Here is a 24,347-nt window from a genome sequence, read left to right as displayed (position 1 = left end):
TTAAATGACAGCAGGGTGGGACCATGAGCCTCTCCTGGTATTCGCTCTGTGCATTCCTCTCCCACTGAAAACTGACAAGCAAGAACAGAACAGCTGTCCACCCCCTTTTCTCCATGACTATTTTCTGTTCAATGAACACATGAAGAAAAAGGAGGGTATCTCCCCAGTCCCTTCAGTTTTCTCTGTGTTTATTCCACAACTGCCTCCTTTTCCTTGTAATGATGCCCACATATCAGACCAAGGCAATGATCAGCTCTCAGCAGGTCTGCTAACAAATTTCAAGTGCTTTCCTAAGGAGGCTTCTCAAGGCATCATCCTGTTCTTTCAAACTACTTTTCTGCGGTGAACTCTGAACTCATTCTTCAAGGCCCAGTGCTACTTCTTCTCTGATGCTTTCCCTAGGGAATGTGCATAAGGAAATGCATGGTCATCCCCGTGAAGCTGGTGGTCTTATCCCTGTTTTATAGTTGAAGCAACAATGATACCACGTTTCCAAGGTCCCAGATCTAGTAAGTTTTGTGTAACTTCAAAGGCCATGTGCTCTGCATTGCCATGTAAGTGCCTGACAATTAGCTTTTTTGACTGTCATGTAAGTGCCTGACATTAAGGTTTTGATTGCTGAGGCATCCACTTCAAAGACACCCATCTCCAATAAACACATTGCCAACTACCAGACTAGATGAAGAGCCAGGCCGCACCTCTCATGAATTTCCCTCTTCTTAGAGAGATCTGGTTGACTTAGATAACTGATCATTTGATCTCTTGCCTTTCCCTCCCAGAGTTTTAATTCCCACTCTTGTGTTTTAAATTCACCAGTAAAGAATGAACCTGTGAAACCCTATCTATCTATGACCTCCCTGTGTGGCCCTAGGCATCCCATGTACCCTCCAGGGCCTATGAGTCATAAACTTTGTTTTTTTCAAAGTTCCCTGATGCTTGTTGCTGAGGTGCATCTTACAATCATAGTAAGAATCACAAGGGCCAGTCCGGCAACAGCACTGGCTTCACAGAGGAAATGTCCTGGGCGGGGGGTGGGGGGTGGGGGTGGGGGTGGTGGGGGTGGGGGGGTGCTCATCTTGGGCCCAGGGAGTGTCCCCAGGCATTTCCAGCCAATAACATCACTATCTATAGGTGGAGACCGGCACAAAACACCAAGGACACAAAGTTTTCTCAAAGGAATTCTATTTGTTATTATTTGAAGATGGTAGATTCAAAAGTCACATAGTGCTTTCTACAGCCTTATTGGTTTATCTTATTAATTATTCGTAATAGCCCTATAAGGCAGTTATTGAGTTTAAACTCAATTTAGAATCCTGAACATCAAAAAAGCTAGACAATTTGTTTAAAGTTATACAGGTAGTAACAAAAATGGGGATTGAACCTATATCTTTTGCACTAAATCTGGTGGTTTCCTCACAATTAGAGAGCTGCTTCCAGAACCTTAAAAATATCTCCAGCATAGGATATATCATTTTACTCTATAACTATTTATGAGTTGAACTGCACGACTCCTCGAGTATGAAATTCTCAAGGAGAGAGGATGTGTCGTATTTAATATTTATATTTTTCATTTCCACTGTAATATATGAGATGGCTCATTGCATGGAATGTATGCGTTAAAAAAGGATCTAGAGTCAGATTGACTGGGCTTAAACCCCAGTTCTGCCATTTCCATGAGACTTATTTAGGGGACTTATTTAACCACTTGGAGCTTCACCTTTAAAATAAACAAAAAAAATTGGCTTCAATAATATTCAATAGTATCAACTTCAGAGGGTTGTGAGGGTTAAATGAGAGAACACATGTGATGTACTTGGCACAGTGGCTAGCACAGAGCAACCTTTCGATAAATGTTGGTGGATATTATTCTTGCTGTTGTTGAGGTCATTTGCCTCAGGAACTACTTCTTTCAGTACTAGAGCTGTCTGCCCTATAAAGCTTTCCCAGACGAGGCACAGTTAGGAATATCTTCCCATGTTCCTGCTGCATCTTAACCCATATTATTACTAAACAAAATGGCTGGTGGTTATCTGGTTTAATGTCTATCTCCCACTCTGTAAGAAGCACTCCTTCTGGGCAGGAACCATCTTATTCAATCTTGTAACATCATCATCTACAGTGCCTTACATGCATGCAAAAATCTCTTTGCCTGGTAATATCCTTTACTATCTTCTCTACCTGGAAAATCCCTACTTATTCTTCGGAAGCAATTCTTACTTTTAATGTGAGTCCTTCTCAACTGTCTCAGGACAAATTCCAATTCCCAGACCAGTTTTTTCACACCTTGACTATAGTACTTAGCACACTATAGTATAATTTATTTATTCATCTACACGTCCGTCTCTCTAATTAGACTGTGAACTCTTCCATGTCAAGAATCCCATTTTATTCCTTGGCTAGGCCCAGCCCAAGCAGAATATAACATATGACAGATAATAACTAGTTATTTTGATGAATACCTGATGAACATATGAAGCAAGCAGGAATAAACAATACCTAATACAATTTGTTAAACGGAATTTGAAGTATTATGAAGTAACTAGACCCCAGATCACCATTTATGAACTGTTGCAACAGCTATAATTATTGTAGAGAAGGGTATTTTGAGAGGGATTCACATCTTCACGGGTTATTTCACTTTGAAGGAATTACAGGAAAGTATATGTGTAGGTAGAGACTTGGAGTTAAAGGCAAGTAAGATTTTGCTTCTTGTCTTGAGTTGTTCAGAAAGCAGAACCATTTGACAATTTCAGCATAATCATAAATAATACTCCATGGGGTAGATTTTTTAAGAGATAAAGAGATCACTTCATCCTTGAGTACAGGTTGTAGTATACATTTGTGCAGGAAAGAGCAGAGAAAAGAGAGAAGATAGGGAGAAGGCTGGAAATGGGGAAAGGAAAATGCAGAAACAGAGGTAAACACAGAAAGGGGTGTGGTTTGCATCCAAAAACTAGAATTGGAAAGATCTATATAGGTCATCTTAAGTTTGGACTACAAAGTTGCCTGGCTTTAATCTAACACTGCTCAGCCTGACCATTTTCACAAGCACTAGATGTATTGTATAACAATGAAAATAACACCTTATAATATCTTCCTTTGAGAAAAATCACTCTCTGCTATTTCCCATTTCCATTTCTTGGTGATTTGGCAGCAAATAAAATGAGAATTAGAAATGTTAAGAAAACTTATAACATAATTTATTTTTATCCCATCTCATAATTATATATTAAAAAGTGATCAGTTTGATACAGTGAGTTAAAAAAATAAGGAAAAGGGGAGGATATTGAGATCTTGAACTAACAATTAACGGTCAAAATCTTCTATGGAATCAATGCAGTCATGCTTTAGGAAAATATCAATGTTATCTGTTGGCTTTATTCACATTAAGAGTTACAAAAAGTTTCAATGAAATTGCAGCTTTGCATTCAGATATTTTGATCATCCTTGCTCCAGTCTGCACAGAGATGGGCCACAGGATACTGAAGTACACGTACATATATGCAATACAAGTTATCACTTTTTTCCATTGGAAAGTAAAGATAATGGATAAAACTTTTAATAATGTACTCAAGCTTAGATATATAAAAACATGTAATGCTTAAATACACAGAGTTAAGCCAATGTGCAAATGAGCAGTTAAGACTATAGATACATGGATTAGATTTGACCTACTGAGTGACAACAGACTCTCAGTGAGACTAATACACATTCATGGATTAACGACTTGAATTATCAAGACAGTATCTGTTCATCAGCCTTTCTTTTTACAGAAAAGCTCATTATACCTACAATTTTTTTTCTCTCTCTGATCTTGGAATGTTCATTCTGATTTCAAGAGAAAACTAAAGTTATATAAAATCTTGTACAAAATTTAGAAAATTAACATTCTTCCAAATGTGGAGTTACTTAAACACATGGCCAAACAGGACTACCTTTGCCAAGCAAACTGGAAAAAAAAATCTAGGCTACAGGTACAATCTTCAGTGTCTAACATTTCTAGGGCCTGCTCCCATCTTCAGGGTTAAAAAAATAAAGAATAGGCAAAAAAGAAAAAGACAGTTCAACATTGATACGCTCCATACTAATAAGAAATACATTTGGCTTGGGGTTGTAAAGAGATCATAAATCTCCCCAACTCCTGCATTTGCCTAATTTTCTATTATGTAAGCTAACTTAAAATAAATCTGTATACCCTGAGCATTTCCCCACTGAGGTAGTCAGGAAAGAGCTTGAACTAAACACCCAATGGTGTTGTGAAGGGAACGAAACAAATAGATGACCTGTTTCCTACCCTTAGGAAGCTAGAAACAGGTTGAGGACACCAAAGAGAACATTTAAAAGTAGCTCAAGAGCATTTAGAAAGCAAAATGCACACCTTAATAGCATGCATATTAAGAAAATGAAAAGCTCCACGCAGGCATGCTTAGCTCCCCTCAGTATTCTCAAAGCTGGTATCAGGAATAATTAGAAGTAAACAAGATTGGGAAGGAGGTAAGTGCTGTGATTAGTTGAGTCAGAGGCATCGGGCATTTCATTTCGGGAAGTGTCTGTGACAGGGATATGAGCAGACTGTGTCACTCATATGCACAAGTATGAGCAGACTGTGTCACTCATATGCACAAGTAAGCACAACCAGATTGGCCTGAATGAAGCAAGAGTATGGTTCAAACACACAAAACACTGAGTTTGAAAGCAGTGAGGGTTGGACAAGGAACTGGTAGATAATGATGGCAGATGACAACAGGAACACAGGAGGGATTATTCATTTTTACTGTATTAATCAATAGTACTATAGGTATTTTTCATTTAAAACATATATTATAATGTACAAAATTCATAAAATAGGCATATATTTTAAACATTTTCTAGAAACTCATGTTTATGGAAACCTGAACCTCTAAACTAAGAAGTGAGAAAGAAGAATCAATACTATTGAGCTAAAAGCTGCAAGAATGAATGAATCTTGAAACTTTCAGCAATCTCTGTTTACTGAAGATGGAGGAATTTTCTATTCCTCGGTTGTCAGACCTTTACTTTAAAAGTGAACAATTTGGGGGCTTCCCTGGTGGCGCAGTGGTTGAGAATCCTGCCAATGCAGGGGACACGGGTTCGTGCCCCGGTCCGGGAAGATCCCACATGCCGTGGAGCGGCTGGGCCCGTGAGCCATGGCCGCTGAGCCTGCGTGTCCGGAGCCTGTGCTCCGCAACGGGAGAGGCCACAACAGTGAGAGGCCCGTGTAACACACACACACACACACAAAAAAAAAGTGAACAATTTGGAAATATTACATCCTACCTTTATTTTGAAAGTGGGCAATTTGTAAATATTATACTCCTATCACTGATTTTTTTTCAAGCCTATGTCTTCTACTCATAATGGTCAAAGCCAATCTCTGAGTCTTATTTGTCACTAATCATATTGCCCTCCATTCTCAAGTCTAAACTTTTATCACATGCTAGGTACACTTATACACAATTTCATGATAGGCATCAACAGAAAGATAATTCCATAAACTGCATTTCAGAGTTCACTTTTTTTCCCCTGGTTAAAGCCAAAACAACCACACCTATACTAACAGTTCATACATTTCACACATGGTGCTTAGACTGAAGGAATTCATTATTCAAAAATGAAGAAAAAGACATGGCCAAACTTAAACCATAAAAAACTAGCACCAAAGAAGCCATCAGAAGAGCTATATTCAAAATCAGACTCTTGGGAATTCCCTGGTGGTGCAATGGTTAAGAATCCACCTGCCAAGGCAGGGGACATGGGTTCGATCCGTGGTCCAGGAAGATCCCACATGCTGCGGAGCAACTAAGCCTGTGTGCCACAACTACTAAGCCCACACACCACAACTACTGAAGCCTGCGCGCCCTAGAGCCCAGGCACCCCAACTACTGAGCCCACGTGCCACAACTACTGAAGCCTGCGCACTCTGGGACCCGTGTGCCGCAACTACTGAGCCCGCATGCTGCAACTACTGAAGCCCACATGCCTAGAGCCCGTGCTCCGCAACAAGAGAAGCCACCGCAATGAGAAAACTGCGCACTGCAACAATGAGTAGACCCCGCTCGCCACAACTAGAGAAAGCCTGCATGTAGCAAAGAAGACCCAACGCAGCCAAAAAAAGAAACCAAAATCATACACTTCTGGCCCACAGTTTCTTTATCTACAAAAGAAGATTGCTGTCTGTACCAAGTGCTAGCCAGATCACAGACTCTCCAAGGAAGTTGAACAGGTAGTAGTGGTGTCAAAGGTCTTGACCATATTCTCTGCAAACAGACGACAAAGAATTGACTACACCCCTGGACCAAAAAATACATGCTGCTATAATAAGCGAACATTACTGGTAGAGATAAAAATGATCACAAGAACTACCTCATCTAGTACACGACGAGCACTATTTCAAACGTACATTGACTCAATTGTCACAATAAACCTAAGAGGTAGATACTATTATTATCTCCATTTTATAGATGAAGAGATTGAGATATTAAGTATTACCCACGATCACACCAATTACAGAGTGGTACAAGTGGGCTTTGAAGCTGGCTCTAAAGCCTGCTTTCCTAATTCTGCTTCTCTGACCAACTGTTAGTGGGGCTTTGTTTCTCTTTTTACCATGACCCTCCACTGATGAGCATAAAGTACCAAAAAAAGCATGTGAAGTTCACTAATTTTTATTCTATCATAAAGGACTACCTTTAACAGAAAAATGCATGTAAATCAATGCTTCATTTTTATCATCAAAGACAATTAGAAAATTAATATATGAGTTTGGCTTCACTTAACAACAGTAAAAACTATTACTAATATTAAAGGAATCCAGTTTTCCAAACTCAAAATGATTAACGTATTCCCCATAAACTGAGCATTTGCATTTCTTCCCTCATTTGGGGAGGGGGGGTAAAATCATTAAAATGAGATGATTTTTTCTAATACAACTGTCATTTTTTCCCCCAATCAAAAATCTACTCAGTAAGTTATGGCAAAAAACATGTGAGTAAAATAGATTTTAGGGTTTTTTTTTCCTCCTTGTTTTGTGATAACTGACAGAATATATTCACATATTCTAAACAGAAATGTCACAGAGGTTAAAGGCTAATATATATTAATTACTATATTGAGGTACAGTATAAAAATTTCTTCAGAGTATAACTATCTTTACTGACTGGAACAATACCCAACTTAAATCACAGGAATTAAAAGCTAAGGATGTCCTTTAAGGAAAAAGCATTTGCTTCCTCTGTAAAATGTTGTCATTTAACTATGAATACAGCCTCCCACAATTTAATCTGATAAAAACTAAACCAGTCTTAGTGGACAATGACATTTTATAATAAAAGCATGAATTACACAAATGATAGTTGGTTGCCTACCTTAGACAATTTAGCACTAAATTCACCATTTTACCTTTAATGTTTATGCTATATATTGAAATACCTTTTCAAAGCAGGAATATTAAAAGCATGACATTTAATATAATCAAAATGATCGCAACCATCAGATGAAATGAGAAAATCCAACAAAGTACATTAGACATTGAAGATTGTTAAGAAAATAGAGATGATATCAGGATGGGGGTAGGAATACAGCTCTGCCTAGAAAAAGGGCAATGATGGCTCAAGGTCATCTGAAGACCCACGAAACTCACAAACTCTCAGAAAATGAGGAATAGCTATGTTCAGAGCTTTGAGATTCTTAGACACATCTATAATCATTAGTAACCAAAAGAGTGTCATGATTCCTATATGGAATACAAAGTTGAATAGGATTGAACACTTCAATGAAGATCTTGAAGGGGAAAAAAAAAAAAACCCAAGGTACTAGAGAGCCATAGAGTGTACATCCATTTGCTAAATGTGATTCAAAAATCCAAGTTAAAAGGTCATTTATAACAACAAGGTCCTACTGTATAGTACACGGAACGAACTATATTCAATATCCTGTGATAAACCATAATGGAAAAGGACATGAAAAAGAATGTATATATATGTGTAACTGAATCACTTTACTGTACAGCAGAAATTAACACATTTACTTCAATAAAATTAAAAAAGAATCCTCAAGTCTCCCATTTAGAATCCCTTCACCAAAGATGACATGTATCAAGTCAATTAACAAGTGAGAAGGTACCTTCATCCTCAGTTTGTTTGCATTAAACACTGACATTTCCTTGAAAAAAAAAGAAAAAAAGGTCATCTGTATCATGGGACAGCAGGCATGGGGGAATATGAGGCCGTATATACCATCCAACCCTCTCTAACACACTGAGGCCAAAGAATTCTGAGGGATAATTTCACAATTCTTACATAATTTCCCAGCTACCACAACCATAGCATCTCCAAGGATACATGAGTTTAAAATATTTGTCCACATACAGATGGTCCCAAGTTACCATGGTTTAACTTACAATCTTTTGACTTTACGATGCAAAAGCAATACATGTTCAGAAAATCTGTACTTCAAATTGTGAATTTTGATCTTTCCCTGAGCTAGTGATATGCAGTACAATACTCTCTCGTGATGCTGGGCAGTGGCGGTGACTCACAGCTCCCAGTCAGCCCCATAGTCATGAGGGGAAATAACCGATATATACTTACAACCATTCTGTACCCATACAACCATTCTGCTTTCCACTTTCAGTACACTATTCAATAGATTACATGACTTTATTATAAAATAGGCTTTGTGTTAGTTGATTCTACCCAACTGTAGGCTAATGTAAGTGTTCTGAGCCAGTTTAAGATAAGCTAGACTAAGCAATCATGTTATGTAGGGTAGGTATATTAAATGCATTTTTGGTTTATGATATTTTCAACTTATGACAGGTTTATCAGGATGTACCCTCAACGTAAGAGGAAGAAGATCTGTACTACATCAATAGGACATATATGTGAATACACCTAAGTATGGATAAACACACATCCACAGAGAGAGAGAAAGGGATCTTACTATACACGTACTCACTGACCTCATTAAAAGAGGTAATCCTGAGATTTGTTGACATTATGCTTATATATCCATAGAAGGGTAGCAGAATATGCCACCCCAGAATATGCCTCGTTGACATAAAGATTATTTTCAATTGATTATTTTTGAGAAGGAACAGATACAAGAGAAGCTCTGAAACCAGAGTAGAAGTTACCCTTCCATAAGAGAAATTTACCTTTATAATGGAAATCTCTATTTATAAGGGCATCTTCCTCTCTGTACCAGGAAGAGAAGGGTGACTAAATCACAGGAGGGCCTTGTCAATGGAGAAGGCACTGACTGGAATCTGCATAAAAAGCCTTACTCTTGTCTATTGTGCTTTTCCTGGTCACCTCCCATAACTGGCCTCTCCCCTACCCAACATTTTTCTTTTAGTCTTTAGCTGAAGATGGTATTTAAGATGGTGGCTTGGACCATGGTTGGGGCTGGTAATCTCCCCAGGTAGATATGAGGTACATATGTTAATAAACTTCTGTTTGTTTTTCTCTTGTTAATCTGTCCTTTATTACAGGAGGTCTCAATCAAGAACCTAGAAATGGTAAAGGGAAAATTATTTTTCCTTGCCTATACCATATACTCATTATATTTCAATATTAGGCCTTCAGAACTCTTGTGTTTATTATAACCATCTCCTTAAAGAGGACCAGGGTTGGGGGGGAAAAAACATAGCTATGTAAAAACTGAAACTCTTGTTTAGGAGGTAGGTAACAAATTGGTTCACAAAATACACACTGCACTGACTAGGTGATGGGCAAGTTTTGAATAAGAAAATAAGACAATATTCCAGCTTTTCCTTATTGTTTTTGTTCTGTGACTTTACTAGTTTAGAGTGTGACTTTGCAGATCAAATTGTGGATGTCTAAATTCAATACTGCTATCAAAAATACATTAAGGTCAGCACAATTACCAATGCGCTTGGAATATCCACACAATTACATCTGATCCAAATGCACGCCATATATACATAGTCATTGAGAATGACACAACTATAACATTTAAACTAAATGTATATTAAATGAGAATTGAGATTGTGACCACTAAGTTTTGACACTTAACACACACTCTAATTAAGGCAATATTTAATGAATTAGTGGTTGTTACTAAGAAAAATAATGAGCAAAATCTGGCCTTATCATTAGACAATTTCTTTAAAAATGTGACAGTATTGTCAGTGAGAATTCAACCACCTAGTTAATTTCTGTCAATATTTTACTGACAAAAATGTCCTAATAGAATCCTTGACCTTCAATAGAGTTTAAATGTATCAAGCACAAATCATCAACTATTTTTCAAAAGCATATAACAGCAATTTTGACATTTTACAAGATCATTTTTCAGAAGCATAAATGGATAAAGGTTTTATTCTGTAAAATCACTAACATAACTTTTATTAAAGTGTATAAAATTAAAATTAATAAGGTCAATCATATTCCATGTTTTCTTTACTAGTATCAAAAACTATGTGACAAAAATAATTTAAATCAAAAATCATCATTTCCACATTTCTGATTGTACCACTCCATTGTGAATGAAATAGTCTGCGGGGGGGAACTTTTACTAGAGAATTTACTTCCAAAATAGCTATTTGAATTTCAGAGATTCTCAGCTATTTGCCTGACAATATTTTTATCTTTAAGTGAACAGTAGAGATAAATAAGCAGATAACTTAGGATGGCACTTCATAAAAATCTGGAGTATAAGTATAGTAGAAACAAATCAGTGATCTATATTCTTAAGTCTTTCTCTTTTTTCAAGGCTAGCTACTTAAATGGGACTATCTGCTTTGATTAGGTTTGGGTTTTAAAAGGATGCTTGATTTTAACGAATTTTTTCATTAACTAAGATCCTAGATTCAGAAAATATACTCTTTAGGTATTAACTGCCTTGACCAATGTAAGAGTGTATTCAAATAATTAGTCTTTAGAGAAGGCTAAGTTAACCCATTTCATTTGTCAATTGTCTCCTTTGCAAACTGCGATGTACATGTGTATAACTGTGATGAATTCTACATTAATAAAAAATGCCAATATTCCATAATAAATTGGTCCCAATTTTATGTCAAATGTGGCTGGGAGTATCCAGTGAGGCTTCAACTACTGGATAACCTCCCCAATCCTTATCTCCAGGCCAGATTGCTCTTGTGAGTTCCAGATCAGACACTTTTCTAGCTACTGAACATCTCCAGGTGAGTATCATACTTAACAGGATCCACAGTTCATTCCGTCTTTCTCCTACCAAAGCTCATACTCCTTCTGTACTATCACAATGACTGGCACCCCAGATACCTCCAATGATCCTAAACTCCAAAGAATTCCAACCTGGCTTCCATTCATACCAACCCTTAGAAAATATTTATGTTAAGATCACTAATGTTCTTCGTACTGCCATAGCTAAATGGTTTTTGCTGCCCTCATCTGACTTAACTTCTCAGCAATATTCTACCTGATTAAACCAGCCCTTTTTTGCTTCCTGAAATATTTTCCTCTCTTGGCTTTTATGAGGACACATTTTCTTCATTTTGCTACGTCTTTTGTTGGCATTTCATTTGCCGGCTCTCCTCTTCCACTGGCCCTTGAAATGTTGGTGTTCCTCAGGGATTTATGTTGGGCCCTCTTTTTTCTGTCTCTATAATACTTCTTTAGGTAATCTCATCCATTCTCCTAATATTAAATTCCATATACATGTAGATAAACTCCCAATCTCTCTCTCAAACCCAAATATTCTTCTGAGCTCCAATTTTCTACATATAACTGCCTATAGGACACGGCCACTAAACTATCTTATATCTCAAACTTAGAATGTCAGACACCTGACTTGTTTTTCCCACTCTTCCTCACCTTGTTAAGTAGCACTGTCACCCACCACATGGGAATCATATTAGAGGTCTCTTTCCTCCTTCTTCCCTGTCTCTCACCTCCCCAAGTTTAATGCCATTAATAACTGTTAATTTCACTTTCTAACATTTAGTTCCCTCTTTATATCCCCACTTCCACTGCCTCAGTTCAAGTCATTAAAATCTCTCAATTAGATTATTAAAAAGCCTGCTAAATGCCTTCCCATCAATCTTTCACTTTCCTACTGAAAGTGATCATTCTAAAATGCAATCTGATCATACATCGCTAACCCCTAATTAAAAATGCATTAAAGGTTAACCATAGGTCATAGTTAAAAGGTCCTTTACTAGTTGACTTCAACCTTCAATCTCCCTCCTGTCCTTCACACCACATTCTCCAACCAAACATTTTATGTCTCACTCCCAAAGTGTGATGCTTTATCATATCTGCCCTTGTTCATGTAGTTTCATCTGCCCTGAATACCCTTCTCTTTTTTGGGGAAAAAAACCACAAAAAAAACCTCTCAAACTTGGAATGAGAGAAGCACCTCCATTCATCTTTTAATTATTCTTCAATAATAAGGATAGTATTCTTTCATGGTTTGTATAGCAGTTATCACATTTTAGTACAGCAATTACTTTATGAATAAAAGATACTTTATGTATCTCTTTTGAAAAATAATGAGCTCTTTGAGGAGCCAAAACCTAATGAGCTCTTTGAGGAGCCAAACCCTTTCTTCTTCATCTTAACTGCCAAGACCATGGTGGCCTGAAATGTAATATTCTCTCCCAAAGAGCCAAGATATTGGTCTATTGCCCTTCTTTACCAATAAACCCATACTAGGAGGTGCTTCTCTCACTTTAGCACGAAACGCCCTCTAGCGGACAACAATCACAGTGTCTTGTCACACTGGTGTGATATCAATTCCGAGGTAAAACGCAGAGGTTTTTTTTGTGGGTTTTTTTTCCCCAGAGTTTTTATTTTCATAAATATTTTACGAAAGTGTGAATCAGTCATGTTAAAAAAAATTGATTCCGTGTTTTCTCTGTAATAAAGTCATTCTAACTTGCTCTCATTCCAACATGTCTTTTGAGACAGAAAGAATTCAGTAAAGTTGCTGCTAGCACAGGAATAACTGCACAACACCTTGTATACGACCTTGGAAGCAGTCATGATAGGAACATCGTTCATTACCCGAATTTTGTCAGGCAATGTTCTGCTCGAGATCTTCTTCCCAACATCTTTTCAACTAGGAGTAAATTTCTAGACCTCTTTTCTGATTCCCCACTTAGAGACAGTCCCAGTGTTCTTCCTTTGTACTACCTCCCACATAAATCTTCCTCATTAATTCTGCTTGTAGGCATTGGTCATATCACACTACGCAATCCCATTCCCTGAGCTATAACCATTTGTGGCCATCACACGTGGATTACTATGGCTATACAAAATGCAAAGCAAAATCAGATTACTTAATAACACAAAAATACTAATAAAACCTTAAATAAAAGGAACAAGAAAACTACTATTTGGGGAAGTAGCAGGAAAAAGATGCGCAGGTCATTCTGTACCCTGCCTGTGGAGTAAAAGAGAAAGAAACATGGTGGTCTGAGATATAATATATTTACTGTTATAAGATGTCATCCAGTAGCAGAATTTCATCAGGAAACTTCTGCTCTAGATCTCCTTCCCCAAATACTTCCAGTTTGGAGCAAGTACCAAAGTATCAAAAGGAATATGGTAGACAACATAGTTTGTGTTAAAAAGAGAAAGAATAAATCCTTATCTACTATATGCTTTTATTATCTTGGTTATCACTGCTCTTTATCCAGTCACCTTTTGACAGTTCGATTGAGGTTTAATGTCAACTAACCAGTTGAAATACCATCATAAATAATCTTCTTGTTTAATAGGTCCAAATGGATCCAATCTCCCTATACTCATCATATTAACATTCAGGCTAAACAGTGGTCTAGCAGCATGCACATCAAGGATATCCCCGTATAGTCGTGCAACATGTATCTATGAACTTTCAATTATTATCACAAACCTCAGGCATTACAAAAATTTAGTTAGGGTGTAGGTCTTCATGTGCTTGACCACCTGGAGAGGCAAATATATATATTCCAGGGGAAAAAAGATGATGAGGGCAACTCTTTGAAAAGATGTTACAGACCAATATTTTCATTACTTCTTTGCTATACTGTACGTATTTTGGAGTATTTCTTCTTTCTAAAGAAACGTTGATAAGTTGAGGCACAGTAACCACACTTAAGGCCCACTGAAGTTTACACCACTAGCTTAGAGACAGAGAAAACAAACTGTCGGTTATATATGTGTTCACATATATACAATAAGCTGGTTCTTCCAGCCATCCATTATGGAAATGGTGCTTTTATAATACACTAACTTCTCAAAACACTACACTGATTAAACAGAAAACCTCTGATAGCTACTGATACGATGCTACTATATCCCCAGTGAATAGCAAGAAAAAATAAGTGATGATTTATTGCAGAGCTTGATGAAATGTTAAAAGGAAAATGATATCAAGGCAATTAGCAAATTCATAAATTACAGCATTAAAAAAATGCCATGAAACAGAATGCCTAGGTTTGAATCATCATCCCCTCATTTTTTAGTATCTGTGTTATCTTGGGCAAGTTATGTAACTTTTCTATTCCTTATTTTCTTCATATATAAAATGGGGCTAATAATAGTAAAGTCAAGGAGTTTATTGAGAAGATATAATGAGTTAATGCATGTAAGACAATTATAACAATGCTCAGCACAGAGGAAAAGCTATGGAAGTGTGAGCCGTTATTATTATCATTTCCTTCCCAGCCTCCACTTGTGAGTTTATTTAAATTGGATTTTCTTTTTAATGCACAAGACTTCAATCATTCACCCAGGGGTCAGGAAAGTATGAAAATTGCAATTAAGGATGCTGCATTTTGAAGTAAGAGGGTGCTGAGAAAAGAGAGAAAATGCTGAGATACATTCCAGATGCCAGTGATATTGACATAATAATTATAGCAAATATAACTCTCCAGGTCAACATTTGCCTTATTCCCAACAAAGACAAATAATTAAGCACCTTTAGTGGAATTAGCTTCCTGCTAGCAAAGGAAAAGTAAAGAAGAGTAGAGAATGAAGCAGCACAGGGCAGGAAGCACGGCAGGAAACACTCCAAGGGGAGCATGAGGAATGAAGGCCAGCAGTCATGCTCAGTGCTGCCTGGCATATGAGCAGCATGGGCTGGGCTGCCTCTGGAGGGCTACGACACTACTGCGCAAATCAAAGAAGCTGGATGCAGACCTGCGGATACACAGCTTGGCAAGTAGAGCTTGCACCAAACTGCAGCCCTAGTCAGACCTGCAGTAGGGCATCCCTGTGCAATAAACAACCATAACAGAAATCCTGGCCCTATGGTACCATGCCCCTAGAAAGAGCCTCTCTGGAATATCGAAATGGAAAAACTGGGGTTTTCCAAGCCTGGCACAAATCACTTTTTCTACTGCTTAGCTTTCTACTGTCTCTAGGTTGAAGCTGGCCTTTTCCCTTTGTTAAAGTCCCAGTATGGGGGAAGAATTCCTGAGCAGGCCAGGATCCACTTTAGTCTAGGGCATGCACAAATGACTTAGATTTTATGTAGAAATGTAGACAAGTTATATAAATTTAAAGATAGGCTTATGTGTGCAACTTATATAAGACACTAAAATATGTTGGTCACCCTTCTACATACATATGCACATGCATGACTACACACGTTTTAAAATCCCCATTGTGATATTTTTAGAAGACAAAAAACCGATGACTAGAATTGTGTGATCCCTTTTATACATTACTATTTCAAAATGTCAAGTGATAAACAAACACCGGAAACAGAAGAGAGACCAATAACCTAAAAGAGTTGCTTTGAAACTTTCTTATATACCTTCCAGAGGCCTTCCAAAAAAATTTCTCTGGAGTTCACTAATTAAATAAACTAAGCTATATTAGATGCAGGTTAGCATATCTCAATTGCAATATGCTTTCCACATGTGCTAGAATGCTGTTTGAAAAGATTATCATACAGAGAATTTGCATTATCTTCCTGAGTTCAATTCTCCCATGCTTTCACAAACGTACCTGTCATACTGGTGCTAAAACACCTCTCTGCTTACATGAAATGAAGTAAAATATCACAAATGATATATATCAATGGTCATGAATAAAGCTGGAAAGCTCAACCAACCCACTGAAGATAAAGATTTGGTGCTAAGTTTTCTGGGTTATAAAGACAAGGAAATAATAATTAACAATCACAGTTGCTTTACTAATTCCGCTCATTCTGTAGGACTAAGTTATCAGAGAGAGAGCTGCTTAAGCGCGAAGCACCAAGAAATGAGTGAGAAGGCCCTTTAGTATCTATCATAAATAATACAACCACAGGAAGAACACTTTAAAAGTTAACATGAACTTGTCACATAGGTATAATCCATTTTGGCAATTTCCCAATAATTAATAAACGATAAATTTACTCTCAACTCGTAGAACAAGATGATGCAAAACCTTTTAAAATTTCCTAGATAGAGGGTTTTATTTCTATCTGGAAAGCGGACTTTGGAATCTGGTGCTTCAGGCCATTTAGTAAAAGATCCGAAAGAAATGACCTATCTTTCTGAACTAGACAATAGGGTTTTTATCAGTACACTTTCGTGCCTCTCTGGCACACAAAGAAAGTAAAGATCTTCCTTAGATCACAGATTTAGTTGGAATGAGAATAAAATTCTCTTTTCACCAGAGCAAAACTGTTCATTTTGTAATTAATTCATACTTAGTGCACAATGTGACCTCAGCCTAGCGTAAATCAAAAGAAACACTTAAAAGTGCAATGTTCATTTGACCAAATAGTTAAACACAGAGGAAAAAGTAAAGGTTGTCTTTACAGTCAAATCAAAAGAGGCACAAACCCCTAGAGTTGAAGCAAAGGTTAATGCCAAAGAGATACATCTTATTTCCATGCATCAACACTGAACTAATTCAAACGGCACTGTATTTCCTACCTTTGGAAATACTAGCATAGTATATCCAAAGATGGTTTTCTCTTGATTATTACATTGTTTTAATCCTCTGACCACTTTTTCTGTCAACACCATCCCTATCAGCCTTTTCTGATTCTAGTGTGGCTAGAATAGGATATTTATTGTACAATACTTTATTTGGCTCAAGCCCCCAACCTCTGAGTAATCAGATTCCTTGTGTTTTCCTTACCCGCCGGTACCCAACCCATCAACAAATCCTGTTGGCTTCTGCATCTGAAGATATGTGTCTTAAATTCCCCAATTTATATGCTTTTAAAATGACTTCCCTTAATTAACCGCCACACTTAATTGTCCACCTAGGGAATTCTCTATCACATCACTATATTATATCATCTTTAGGATACCTAACACCAACTGAAATTCATATTAATTTAATGACATGTTTATTATTATATTGTTGCTGTTAGACTGTAAGTTCTAAGACAATCAAGATCACATCTACTTTAATTACAGCTATATCCCCTCCCCCCCCACCCAAGGATAGCATTTGGTACAGAGTAGGTGCTCAATAATTTTATTTGTTAATATAAGACTGTATAGAAAAATAAACTTACTGATAACTATTAAGGGACTCAGAATTTCTAGAAAGATTGTTTACTATATATTTCTTGAAAATAAAAAAATACATTTCTGAGAAAATATAAGCAGTTCCTTCAAAAAAAGAAAATCATATTACTGTATTAATTCTGTAAAACAAATGCCATAGTGAGGTGACAAGCATATCATATCACCCCTAACAGTCTTTATCATGAATTTAGTTTTCCTCTTATTGCATATTCTAACTGCTGTCGTTTTCACTCCCATTTCCAAACCTCAAAATATAGGTTGACCCCAAAGTCCACTGGAACTTTTTGGTCGTATTGTGTTTTAGGAAGCAATGAGAGGACTCAGATAAAAATAGGGCAATGAGAATAACTAAGCAGAAACTTTCTGGAAAATACTGTCTGTCACTGAATACAGTGGTTCAATTAACATGTAACAGGTTAAGCATGTCTAACCAACAACAATGAAATAATTTAGATCCTAGGAAATTCTTGAAGGTAGTAGAAATAGTTATCTTGACTTTAAGTAAGCAAGCAAGGCCGCACGTACAGAAATACAGGCATTCTGTCATGACAAAACAAGACAAACAAAATCCTTTTTCACCACTGGATTCAGTTACTCATTCTGTGGGTCACAGGCCTAATGGAGCAATAAACATTCTGAGAAAACTAGTAGTGTATAGCATATAATAGAAATTCAATACATATTTGTTGAATGCGCAAATAAGACAAGGAAGACGCAGTCTCAATGACAGCTTGGAGGAATTGCTAGAATAATGCTGTTATCTCATTTCTACAGTAAATTAGTTTCCATGTAGGCCATCATTACTTATTAATACCTACACACGGAAATATAGCTCCCAAGCATCAGTGGATCCAAGATTTGTGAAACATAAATTTGTCACTATGTTGATTATGCAGGTATCTGGGTCCACTGGGGGAGGGGAGATGTGCGCGTCTGAGGGAAATAGGTGAAAAGAGGACTACTTTACAAAGTTTAGTTATACTGAATTTAGACACATTATTATATGCACGGTTTATAAAAAACTATTTCATCTTTCACTAAAATTTAGTCTCAAAAAGAATCTTCAATCACTGCTCAGTAATGGAGATTAGCAGAGAATATCTCTTGGGAAATGTATTGTCCACAGCCAGCAAATTCTGTACAGTGGTTAGCATATTAATATATTAAGCCTATTAGATGGTATATTTAACTCATAGCTGGTGCCTTCACTAAAAGTTATTAGTACATCAAAATATTGTCTATTCTGACTGGCAAAGAGCTGTCTAATATTATATGTGCCCCAGTTGCCCTGGTAAAGGAAATAGGTTGCTTTAATTCTATAGATTTCAGGGCACACATCCTGAAGAGTGAAGGCATTATTAAAATATTAATTGCTTAGGTAGAAATAGATACACAGATGTAGAGAACAAGCGTATGGACACCAAGGGGGGGAAAGCGGCAGGGGGGTGGGGTGGGGCTGTGGGTGTGGGATGAATTGGGAGATTGGGATTGACATATATACAAATATACAAACATGTGTAAAATACATAATTAATAAGAACCTGCTGTATAAAAAATTAAATTAAATTAAAAAACATTAATTGCTTAAGTTTTGTATTTCTATTATTCAGATATACATAATATAAATAATAAAGTAGGGCATACTTTCATTTCCTCTCCAAAGATCACAATGATGAATTTTAATCTGATAAGTAAAATACTGATGTTCTACAAGCAGCCATTCCACAGACTCCAATGTCCTGGCAACTCTGTTAGTTTCTGCATGGGAAGTTGCTTGGTTCCAAGGTAAATTTCCTTAATGGCAGTGTTCAGGCTAAAATTTGTTCAGAAATTCTCAAAGCAACCTTATTCTAGGTAAACTGATAGGTTTCATTATTCATAATGTGTAACTATTGATATGTTACAAATGCACATATTAATATCACTAACATATCAAATACCATTTATATAACCTCTTTTGCTGATTCAAATTTCAAATATTTTCTGTAAACCCTCTAATCCGACCTTAATTCAAAGTTGGAAAGTGTAGAAAATTTGAAGTGAATGCCCATTGAACACCAAACATTTTAGCAAGCCAGTACTGATGTGCATTCAATAGATGATTCTTATAAATGATCAGGTGCTTTTCATACAAAAAATAAAAATGACATAGCATGATTTCAATTTAATAACTAATTTGACAAAAACTGTTGTAAAATTAAACTTTCCACAATCTTTCAAATGGTTTACACATTTTCAGTAACTTGGCTAAAGCAATCTATTTGAAACAATATAAAAAATGTTTGTTGATAAGTTGAAATATTGATTCCTTTCAGTCAAAGAAACATGTTATGCCTGCAACTGCTACACACAGTCACCTCCTAGGAGACATTTGGAAATGACCTTGAAACTCAAAACCCCAAACTTCAAAAGACTATTAGGAAAGCATTAATATTTACCTTATACATGTGAAATGTAATTTAGGTACCTATATTACAGTATTTCTAGGAGTCAGATGAACTGGAGGCCTCCAGGAAGAGAGAACATTACTGACAGACTCTAACCCCCTCATTTTTAGTAAGGGTAGATAGTAGGGGATAATGATCAATATATAAATACTATATCAAATATAAGACATAGCAATATCTGTTACGAATTCTCACTTTTAAGAGAACAGTGAAATAAACTTGAGAAACATTTTAGAGTAATTCCTAATAAAGGAATTCTGAAACCCTTCCTACAGGAGCATTTACAGTAGGAAAGACTTTTTGGTAAGAATTAATACACAGTTGGAGGGCTTAAAACAACAGCAGCAACTGCTGTTAAGAGCTTTTCATGTCCTTATCAAGTTGCAAATGACACTTCAAGATTTGATTCTAAAACAAGGACACTTAGATGCCAAGAATGAATAATATTGTTCAGACACAGAAGCAACTCAGAAATGTGGACAGTCTGGAAATTCTCCCACAGCTAGCATCTATCACTGAACCAGACTAACTCTCTTTCCTGCTGTCACACCCATTCCGGCTTCCAGATAAACCCCAGACCTGCGTAGGCATGTATCGGGCCAGTGGAAGTGGAATGTGGTTTCTATGATATATACTTCTTAAATGAATAAAAGGAACCTAGATTACCGGTTATATGACTGACTGAACCACTTACATAAATGAACTGGAACCTGGCAGTTTGTAGCATAAGTAAGGGCACTGGGTTCAAACTCAACTTTGCTATCTTCTACCCTTGTCACCTTTGGGCAAGTCACTTAATCTTCCTGTGACTCAGTTATTTCATCTATGGAACTGGAGATAAGAACATCATCTCATAGGTTTTCTTTCCTGAGGATTAATGAAATGATTTCATATATATAAAAAGTTCAGAAGAATGTATGGTATGTAACAAACACTTTTTGAATCAACTCTTCTCTGTCACTATATCCATATTCTCCCATTAGATAAACACTGAAGTTCTAGTTCATATGTATGTTCCTGGTTGTCAACTGCTGAGTGGCTAAGAAATGCAGAGTACCCTTGGTAACCAGCCAACAGAACACTCACAGACAAAACTGAATCTACCACAGTTCATGAATGAATTCGTTTTACATGTATTTATTGCAATTCTAACCATATCAATCCTGAGGTGTTTGTTGGACCCTTACCAACAATATCACTGTTGCTACAAGAGACAAAAAATGGAGATGGGGGAATTAAGACAATCTACAGAAAGAGAGTCTTACAACTTAAAATAGCACCCCAAACAGGACAAATCCATTGTAATCCTCATGACCATAAAGAAATTCAATAGTAGATACACAGTCTTCTGTAATGTGCACTGTAGAAGAAACTTAAGGTATGAGACAGGACCACTATGGGTTTTCCAAAGGCCAAGAGCACATTTTTCTCTCTGCTAACAAGGGTTTAAAAATTATCTTTGAAAAGTCTTTAAACAAGCCCTAGTAGATCTTGCCAAAGGACAGTCATTTTCACAGCTTCTTTTGTTTCTTACTCCTAATCCAAAAAAACACAAATAGGCCTGAGCTAAAGATACTGAAATGCAAGAAAAAGACCACTATAAAAACATTTAATTGCCTTTACCTTCCAATTATACACCCAACAGTTCCACACATTCATTCTACTTTATTAAAGCAGATAACTGAGAGCTGTCACATACATCTCATAAATACTAAATTATAAAAAAAAAAAGATTAGCCATTTGTAGTCACTTGTAATATTCATAAAAATCAGAGCAAACTCTTAAGACTACTACTTTATTAGATCCTAACTAAGGTCTAGTCTAAATTAATAAACTTATTTATTGGTAATAACTCCCAAGCAAATATTATGCAATACATAAACGTCAAGGCACAAATATAATCTGCCCACCAAGGAAACTGATAATGGTATTTTGAAAAAATTATTAAATTTAAGAGAATGATTGATAATAATAGCTGATAACAATAAACAATTGCCTCGATGTCTCTGAACATATGAAGAAATGTAGACTATCACTGAAACAAAGTGAAAATGATACCATAATATTAGGATAATGATGAAAAGGCTTTGTACAAGTTACTATCTCTCTCAAAAAAAGCTTAGTTAAAATATATTCAGTTATGTCCCTGAAAATAGCAAAATTAAGAATTAATTGTCTTGCCTCTTTTTTCTACAAGATTAATAATATATGGTTATATCCTTATCTGGTAAAGTACTAAATTTAAAAAGCACTTTTGTAAGTCTTCAATATTAAACAATTCAAGAACCCTACAGTATGAAGCTGTTGTCAGGCACTGCTACTGCAGAAAGCAAAAGCTATCAAGTTCATATCTCCTATAGAAAAAGCTGTTTAAAATAGCTGACAGTTATCTTTGTCATCATATTGTTTAAATTGGTTATAACGCCACACCAAGATCATGAGTTCAAGGCGTACTGAGTCAGTTACCTTGTTTGTGCACCATGGGCACAAACTCTACCCCTAACCTACTGTCATCATAAATGAGTATCACTGGTCATAAGAAACATTAGGCAAAAATAGGTGAAATGATCAGTTTAAAAACATTCTTACCACTGGAAATCAAAATAGTATCATGCCCTATTAATTATGGTAGTTAGCATCATCTTTTTATATGGATGACAGACAACATTAGTAAACCAAATAACAAGCAGAAAATAATATGAAAAATCTCACTGCTTTCATAGGTTATATATAAGTGAACCTAACAAACACTATGGCTAATTAGAAGTCATCTCAGGAAAGGATAAAAAATTTTAAATGTTTAAGGAATTTTAAAGGAATCCCTTAGCTAAACTATATCTCTGTTGGAAATAATTTTAAAAGGGCTAGATGTGTCCCCAAATCCTGCTTCAAATCTATGAAATTAATTTCCTATGATTTCACCTTTATATGTGTTCAGTTTATGCCCTAAAATGGATTAAGAAGCTGTGTAATGCCAAATGATATTATTTATACAATGAATGTCTATCAAACTATGATACAAGGATTTTAGAACCATATTCTGATCCATCATACAGATATATTAACATTTGATAATACAATAAATTATTAAAATACTTAAATTGTCAGCATTGAGAAAACTAAAGCATGTGAAATAGAATAGAAATGCCAATAATTAACAAGAGTGTGATCTGATTGGTACTGAAAGAGCAAATAGTAAGTAAAACCTAGGAGAGGAGTGATAGCATCTTTATTATTGCTGTTAATGGAACAAAAGGTACCTAATCACACTAGCTTCTCTTTTCAAAGACAACTACAAATAGCATCACATGTCAAAGAGTACGTTTGCTGCCTTCTATTAAAAGCAATTACATGCTAGGAAACAACACTGCTCACACATTGCCAGGAGCGTATTATCAGTCTATTCTTATCACATGAAGCCAGACACAGTCAACTCTCAGTAAGCCATTCGCATGGAGGGAACACTGATAATTCACAAGAGTTTTATCTGCCATTAGAATGCATCACATAGTTTGCTTAGGCTCCTATAAAATTAATTTAAATTAAAAATATGATCCTTAGGCCAGTGTCAACACATGACAAAGAGCATGAGGTAATGGTGCTGGGGAGGCAGGGAAACATCAGACTAATATTAGTACTGGACCACTGGATAAACTAAAGGCACACCACACATATGTGGAGAACTTAGCCAAGAGTGGCTAGGAACTTCAATATATTGTCACTCTTTTTAGATTGGTTTTATATTGGGAGCTATGTTTTTCAACACATCATATGTATATTTTGTTTGTTTAGTGGGCAAATTGATTCATTCAGTTCTGTCACTTTATGAGTATAATTTTACTGGGTCGTATTAATAGAAATACATTAATACTCTACATAAGCTAGGTAGCATTGAGTACACAAGAATAAAGTACTTAAAAGGGCAAGATCACATAAATAGTCTATCCTTGTCCTGTGGGACAGACAAGGGGATATTGAATTGAGGTTTTTGATAATAGAGCTTTAATCGGCACAATCATACTACAGAGAGATGCAGTGGTGTTGAAAAGCACAGGCTGTGGATAAAGTCTCCCTCTAACGCACCCTATCTCCATGACTTTGCCCACAGAGTAAGCAAAGCAAAGTGGTGAAGCACATGGGCTGCAGAATCATCCTGCTTGAGCTTGATTTCTACCTCCACTTTGTTCATCTGTAAAATGGCTACAATCATAGTACCTACAGCATAGGATAGATGAAAAAATTAAATGAAATAATCCACGGAAAACACTTAACAAAGAATCTGGCATATAGTAAGTGCACAACAGATATTAACATTTGTAATTGTTAAAATTGTCAGTTTTGTTGAGTCTGTGATATGTATTTATCCTCATTCTCACAAGGCTACGATTGATGGTTTTTCTATTTTACTGATCAT

General features: G+C 36.3%; 1 protein-coding gene across 1 annotated transcript in view; it reads right to left on the bottom strand.

The window, feature by feature from the left end:
- Positions 1 to 24,347, bottom strand: part of DIAPH2 (diaphanous related formin 2) — a 741,115-nt gene that overhangs the window by 406,919 nt on the left and 309,849 nt on the right. The window lies entirely within an intron of this gene.

This window comes from Phocoena phocoena, chromosome X (genome assembly GCF_963924675.1).
Source record: "Phocoena phocoena chromosome X, mPhoPho1.1, whole genome shotgun sequence".
Taxonomy (NCBI): Eukaryota; Metazoa; Chordata; class Mammalia; order Artiodactyla; family Phocoenidae; genus Phocoena; species Phocoena phocoena.
This window is presented reverse-complemented; position numbering and strand designations above follow the sequence as displayed.